Raw genomic sequence first — 8,347 nt, 5'->3', positions numbered from 1 at the left:
CACCAAACCAAATAATTATCGACCGATTTCATTAACCTCTGTACGCAGCAAGTTATTGGAACATATAATTTTCACTCAAATAATGTCCCACATTAATATGAATAAACTATTCTTTGAAAATCAGCATGGCTTTAGATACAAACAGTCCTGTCAAACGCAGCTTTTCGAATTGGTATCGGACCTCCATTCTTCTATTCATGCCTTACAGTACACCGATGCCATTTTTATTGATCTAGCGAAAGCCTTCGATAGGGTACCCCACAAACGATTAATAACCAAAGTTTGCAAACTTCAGTTAAACCAAAAATCACTACGTGGATTCAAAATCTTTTATCTAACCGTTACTAACGTGTCATAATTAACGAATGGCGGTCAAGTACCACGTCTGTCTTGTCCGGGGTACCGCAGGGATCTGTGCTGGGTCCCCTTCTTTTTTTAATTTATATTAATGATATCAGCATTAAATATTAGCTCAACTATAAGACTCTTTGCAGACGATTGTGTAATTTATAAGCAAATAGCTTCTCAAGATGATGTAAACTCCTTGCAGGCCAACCTAGTTAAGTTGAGCGAATGGTGCCATATATGGCAGATGGAAATTAATACAGGAAAAATGAAACACGTTTCTTTTTCCACACTCACTAACACGCCCCGTAATCTTTATACGATTGACAATACTCTGATCGAACAGGTTGAGTGTTTTAAATATTTGGGAGTATTTTTCACAGCTGACTTAACTTGGGACAAACACGTAGATTATGTCACGAAAAAAGCCTTTAAAAAGCTGGGCTTGCTTAAGCACCGACTATCACTCGCAAACTCGGAAACGAAAATGCACGCGTACACATCCCTAATAAGGTCTTCTTTAGAGTATGCATCAATCACATGGCATCCAAATAACGCTAGTCTTGCAAAACACCTGGAATTGGTTCAAAATAAGGCTGCTAGGTTTATTTTATCTTCGTACTCAACATACACCAGCGTTTCCCTTTTAAAGCGCACACTTAATCTTTTGAACCTTGACACTAGACGCAAGTTGTTACGTTTGTATTTTTCCACTCTTTATATTTTGGTGACTCTGGATTTGCGGCTACACGCATTGTTCCTGCGCATCATATTTCCACACGTACCGATCACATACACAAGGTATCACATATTTCTTCAAAAACAGTGAAGTATCAAACTTCCCCCCTTTTATTATCAATTAAAGAATGGAACACGTTACCAGAAAGCGTTGTGACAATAAAGGAAACTGCTTCTTTCCAGACAGCCCTACTTGCCCATCTTGAATCTACAAAGTTGGAGTAATTTGAATGTAAGGTCTATGACACGATTCATGCAAGATTTCTTGTTAGCAGAGTACATAATTATCGAATTGTGTTATACCAAGCCGCATGTGGCATTGCGGTGATGTTTTTCCACCCTTTTTTTTTTCTTTTGCAACTGTACGATGTGCTGATTTTTTGTGCGTGCCTTTCTCTTTTCTGTACGTTGTATGTGATGCAAATTTGGTTTGTGTAAATTCCCCCCTATGTAATGCCCCTAGGGGCCCTTATGGTATGAAAATAAATAAAAAATAAAAAAGTACTGTCCTATAATTATCAAAGTGTCAATGAGAAAGTTGTAGTGCAACATGAAAAACTCCCAATACAGCTTTCTGTTGCTCAATACATGCCACATAAAATCGTTTTTCTGAGCGTGAAAGAAGCCCGCGAATACACATATGCAAGTTTACCTACGACTGTGGGGATCATTATGACATGGAAAGGTGGGTTGCCGTACCCGAGGCAGGAGTTCTTCTCTGTACACGAGCATGAGGTAGATGCTAAAGCTTATGCGCTATTGCCGGATTAAGAAAACCAAAAAAAGAAAAAAAAAACATTTCAACTGCCCTCAAGCGACCGCTGGAAATAGTATTTACACAGGAGAGCTCTACTGAAGAGCGCATAATAAGGTTCGCTAAGATCGTGCACGACAAATAAGCCCATTTCTCACTTGCACGATCAACAAAACAAAAAAAGAAACGTGCACAACATCAGTTATTTGCTGAAGAACCGAACAGTGCACCAGTTTTTGGTGCAGTTGCTTCTTTTGTAAATAAACGCTTTGAAATGTTGGCTGAAGTGTACATAAACATTCTCACTGTCACAAGCATTACAATAAATAAAAATATGCCTAAATTTGAGCACGTTGCACGAATAAGCCCTTGTACAGAGTGCCCGCGTGTGCTGTAACCATTGCACGTTGATGCTCAGGAGGGTAAACAGGAGGGGTAACTCGAGCGCCCCCTTAGCGGCAGTCTGGAACGAGAACTGGCGCAGGCGGCGGTCGTGGTTAGGCCTAACATTTTTCGTTCCATCGCTCTTCGTGCAGTCCCTAACTTGTTCTCGAGCTTCTTTGTTAACCTCCAAGTTTCTGCCCCATATGTTAGTACCGGTAGAATGCAATGATTGTACACTTTTCTTTTCAACGACAATGGTAAGCTCCCAGTCAGGCTTTGTCAATGCCTGCCGTATGTACTTCAACCCAATTTTATTCTTATGTAATTTTCTTTCTCATGATCAGGGTCCCCTGTGAGTAATTGACCTAGATAAACGTACTCCTTTACAGACTCTAGAGGCTGACTCGCGATCCTGAATTCTTGTTCTCTTGCCAGGCTATTTAACATTATCTTTGTCTTCTGCATATTAATCTTCAACCCCAGTCTTACACTTTCTCGGTTAAGGTCCTCAATCATTTGTTGCAATTCGTCCCCATTGTTGCTGAATAGGACAATGTCATCTGCAAACCAAAGGTTGCCGAGATATTCGCCGTTGATCCTCACTCCTAAGCCTTCCCAGTCTAATGGCTTGAATACTTCTAAACATGCGGTGAATAGCATTGGAGACATTGTGTTACCTTGCCTGACCCCTTTCTTCATAGGTAACTTTCTACTTTTCTTGTGGAGAACCAAGATAGCTGTGGAATCTTTGTAGGTATTTGCCAAGATATTCACGTATGCCTCCTGTACACCTTGATTACGCAATGCCTCTATGACTGATAGTATCTCTACTGAATCAAATGCCTTTTCATAATCCATGAAAGTCGTATACAGAGGTTCATTGTACACCGCAGATTTCTCGATTACCTGATTGATGACATGGATGTGATCCATCGTAGAATATCCCTTCCTGAAGCCAGCCTCTTCTCTTGGTTGGCTGAAGTCAAGTGTTGTCCCTGATTCTGTTCGAAAATATCTTGAATATTTTATACAATACTAAAAGCAAGCTAATGGGTCTATAATTATTCAATTCTTTAACGTTTCCCTTCTTATGGATGAGTATAATGTTGGCGTTCTTCCAGCTTTCTAGTACACTTGAAGTCGTGAGGCATTGTGTATAAAGGGCTGCAAGCTGTTCAAGAATGATATCTCCTCCATATTTGATTAAATCGACTGTTACTGCATCTTCGCTGGCAGCTTTTCCCCTGGTCATGTCTTTCAAGGCCCTTCTAACTTCATCGCTAGTTATAGAAGGAGCCTCTGTATCCTGTTCATCACAGTACTTTGAATGAAAGTAGCTTGGCTGCTCTGGGGAACTGTACAGGTCAGTATAGAATTCTTCCGCTGATTTTACTATGTCATCAAAATTGTTGATATTACCCTGCTTATCTTTCAGTGCATACATTTTGCCTTGTCCTATGCCAAGTTTTCTTCTCACTGATTTCATGCTGCCTCCATATTTTACTGCTTCCTCAATCTTTTCTATGTTATAATTTCGGATATCCCTTACTTTCTTCTAGTTGATCAGTTTCGACAGTTCAGTGAATTCTGTCTGATTCTTGAGTTTGACACTTTCATGTTTTGCCGTTTCTTTATTAGGTCCTTTGTTACTTGGGAGAGCTTACCTACTGGTTGCCTTGGTGTCTTACCTCCCACTTCAATTGCTGCTTCCGAGATCAGCCTAGTTACGGTTTCATTCGTTACCTCTATGTTTTCTTCATCTTTCTGTTCTAAAGCTGCATATTTGTTTGCGAGCACCAGCCTGGATTGGTCTGCTTTTACCCTTACTGCCTCCAGGTTGGCGTGTTTCCTCCTTGACTAATTTTATTCTTTCTCTCTTCAAATTGAGAGAAATCCTAGAGCTCACTAGGATTCACTAGTGGTCACTGCACTTTACCCTACCTAACACTTGTACATCCTGCACTATGCTGGGATAGGCAGAGAGTATGAAATCTATTTCATTCCTTGTCTCTCCATTAGGGCTTTTCCATGTCCACTTCCTGTGGCTGCGCTTGCTGAAGAAGGTATTCATTATTCGGAACCTATTCCTTTCCGCGAATTCTACCAACATCTCTCCTCAGGTGTTCCTAGAATCGATGCCATAGTTGCCAATTGCTTGCTCACCAGCCTGCTTTTTCGCCACTTTTGCATTGAAGTCGGCCATTACTACAGTATACTGAGTTTGCACCTTCCTCAACGCTAATTCAACATCTTCATAAAACTGTTCTATTTCTTCATCATCGTGACTGGAGGTTGGGGCGTAGGCTTGTACTACCTTCATTCTATACCTCCCATTAAGCTTTATTACGACGACTGCTACCCTCTCATTAATGCTGTAGAATTCATCAATGTTGCCCGCTATGTCCTTATGGACTAGAAATCCTACCCCGAATTCTCTCTTATCTGGAAGACCTCTGTAGCAGAGGACGTGGCCGTTAGTCCTGTATAAGCCTCACCAGTTCTTCTAACCTCACTAAGGCCAATAATATCCCAGGCAATACCTGATAATTCTTCAAATAGCCCTGCTAAACTAGCCTCACTCGATAGGGTGCGAGTGTAGAACGTTGCCAGGTTCAGTTTCCAGTGGCGGCCTGTCTGGACCCAGAGATTCTTAGCACCCTCTGCTGCGTCGCAGGTCTGGCCGCCACCTTGGTCAGGTGCTCCGCAGCCACTGGGGACTGAGGGCCATGGGCAAATTGTAAGAGTCATGAGGGAGGTAGTGGCCGAATACTGCACCAGGGAGGCCAATTCCTGTTCTGGTGAGGGAGTGACTTTTTGAAGCTTAGTGGGCCTTCCTAATTTGGTTGCACCTTGACTAGTATAGCCCTACTAGCTCTCGGCGATATTTTTTTTTTGTCGGTTCAGGCACCACTCCATGCCTGAAAATGTAGTAGACTGGAAAAAAAAATCGAACAGAACACTACACGTCTATGCATACAACACCAAAATCCTCCAACTTAACTGCAGAATGACCCTAAATCATTGAGAATTGAAATGTCATATGTCTGTACTCTACATCCGTTATTAACGCACGTAATAGTGCCACTGAGAGCCTCGTTGACTTCACGGATGTACTATCAGACTCGCTTTCACTTTGCGGTCAAAACTCTTGCATGCGACTCACGCATTAAAGAAGCAAAAACAAAAAATCTTCCGCAAATTACGCATTCAAGACTACAAGAAGATTCGCGCTTATTTATAAGTACTTCCATGCACTAAATGAAACACAAATGCTGCCGTCGTCTACATACACGTGCGAGACACGCACAGCCTTAGACATACCCTTACATAATACTTTGAAAAGAAAAGAAATCTGTAGAGTATACCATTACTAAAAGCGATCCGCGCAGCTCGTTTCTAAGGCACGACACTCTCTACGTGCGTGCGGGAACAACCATCTGGTGATTTCTAAAATCAGCTGAAGTAGTCTGCAGAATAACCAGTATCTAACCTGAAACAGCGTTATTTTCAGAACTTGCGAAATCCCAAAAAGAAAGTCTTAGTTTAACGGAAACTAATGCGAACTATCTACATATCTCTGCAAAAAAACCACTGACGCTATCCTTCCTCGAGCGTTCAGCTGTCACGTTTTCCTGAAGGCAAACATCAAATTAACTCGAAAATTTATCTGCCTCTACCACGACCAGAAGAGACCAACACTGCCCTCTGCCTAACAGAACGTTCCTAAAACTCCAAGTTGTTCAAAGTATCCTCAGGGAAATGAATAATAATGAATGCAACTTACCACACGTGCCTTGAAAGAAAATCACTGCTGTCAAACAAAACACGACTTGTCACGAACTCGCGCAGAAGCGTCGCTCATCAGCTGGTGCAACTTGCGCTTGACCTTCCAAACTATATATGCTGTTGATCAGCACAGTAGCAACAGCGGCTGCCGGGCATACGGCTCCCGTTAATTGGCGTGTCGCTGTCTCGAAATTAAGCCGCACCGTGAGAGCACGACGTTTTTGGCGCCCGTTAATCGGCGTGTCGCTATTTTGAAACTATATGCCGCACCGTGAGACCACGACGTTTTTGGTGCCCGTTAATCGACACGTCGATGAGTCGAAACTATGCCGCTCCGTGACGCTGCCCCCCACTTTTAGAATACTATAACATAATATTCACTAGCACGAGTGGCATTTTCAGGCAAAAAAAAAATTAATCGGACAGAACACTACACGTCTATGCATACAACACCAAAATCCTCCAACTGCAGAATGACCCTAGATAATTGATAATTTAAATCTTATTATTGCACGTAATAGTGCCACCGAGAGCCTCGTTGACTTCACGGATGTATTATCAGACTCGCTCTAATTTTGCGGTGAAAACTCTTGCGTGCGACTCACGCATTAAAGAAACAAAAACAAAAAACTTGCGCAAATTAAGCGTTCAAGACTACAAGAAGATTCACGCTTATTTATAAGTACTTCCACGCACTAAATGAAACTCAAATGCTGCTGTCTTCTAGACATATGTGCGAGACATGCACAGCCTTAGACATACCCTTACATAATACGTTGAAGAGAAATCTGTAGACTATACCATAGGTGGGTTATTTAAATGCGCCTTTTTACAATAGAATATGTATACAAGTGGTCCGGAGCGTTACTAGTGTGTTTTACGAGCGGCGTAAAACTTATACCGCTGCCCTGGCACAATTACAGTTACAACCAAGGTCAAGTTTTGCGAACATCGGGGGAACGCTATGCCAAGTTTGCGCGCAATGTTAAATGCACGTTGCTCAGATACAGCTTTTGCAAAAAAAAAAATTTAAAAATTGAAAACTTTCTTAAGCAAGCGTTCGAAGGTGTCAAGCTGCCGTTAGCAGCTACGTTTCTCAAATTTCAAAGAAAACTATGCATTTCACAAAGTTTATGCTTAGAAGGAATGGGTGCAGCTTATAAGTGCAATGTGTCACAAAGTTTTAACGTTTCTGGATTATTTAGAGGCGTTACGAATAAATATTGAACCGTCGTTTTTGGAGTTTTTATTTATGCATGATATGTATATTGCTTTTCCCAGTGTCCTTAGTGAACAAAGCGAGGTAGCTTATTTATGTTTGGTTGCAGTAAGGATGAGGTAATGGGTGATGCTTAAGCAAAGTTCGAATGGGTGGGTAATTGGGGCTGTGGTGATAAATTACGCACCCAAGCGCTCTAGAGCATTATGAATGTATCTAACGAACGGGGCAGAATTTTGCCCGTTGCCCTCGCAGAACTACAAACACCACCGAGAATGTGCAACATGGTAAAGATAATAAATAAATGAAAATAATAGCGACTATGTCAACACAAAAAACCATAGTTCACCAGAAAAGACGCAGAGACGAGGCATGTGGCGACGCTGCACTGCCGATACTGCACCAGCCCACCGTGATGCAAATTTAGCGAATATGTGTGGAGTAAGTACACTATGAAAAATTTCTGTGCGAAGTTAAATGAGTTGGATCAAACACAGCTTTTGCAAAGAAAAATGTCTTAATCAAGCTTTCTAAATCTTAATCAAATGGGAGGAGTGGTCATGGTAAGTGCCATGTCTGACAAATGTTTTACATTCCTGGTCCAGTTAGATTCGCGTTGCAAGTTATTATACTGAGCCCTCGTTTTAATTTTTTTTTTTATTTTCATGCGTCATAAGCTAAACGTTCGTAGTCGGTTTCTCCGAGGTCCTCATTTAACTATTATCAAGGCACCTTGGTTATATTTGGGGAAAATAAGGGGCACGTTACGAGTAATGTGGAGGCTAAGTTCAAAGTGAGGGGGCAAATTGCGACATTCGCAGTAAATTATGCATGCGCAAGCCATACGGATCTTTATTTTTTTATTTATTTATTTATTTAGATACCCTAAGGGCCCACAGGGGCATTACATAGGGGGGGAACATAAAGCAGAACACAATTTTTACAAATGAAGAAGCATCGCAGGTGGTAAATACAGCACTTTGGGGTACAGCAAGTTGTGAAACATATTAACAAGGTAAATATTCTTACAAAATTCACACTCAACGAAGCAAGAACAAAATAGCGAAAGTGAATAAGTGCTCTGGGAGAGAAAAATGTTACTAAAAGTGCTAGGATTGTAA

This window comes from Dermacentor silvarum, chromosome 1 (assembly GCF_013339745.2).
Source record: "Dermacentor silvarum isolate Dsil-2018 chromosome 1, BIME_Dsil_1.4, whole genome shotgun sequence".
Lineage (NCBI taxonomy): Eukaryota > Metazoa > Arthropoda > Arachnida > Ixodida > Ixodidae > Dermacentor > Dermacentor silvarum.
This window is presented reverse-complemented; position numbering follows the sequence as displayed.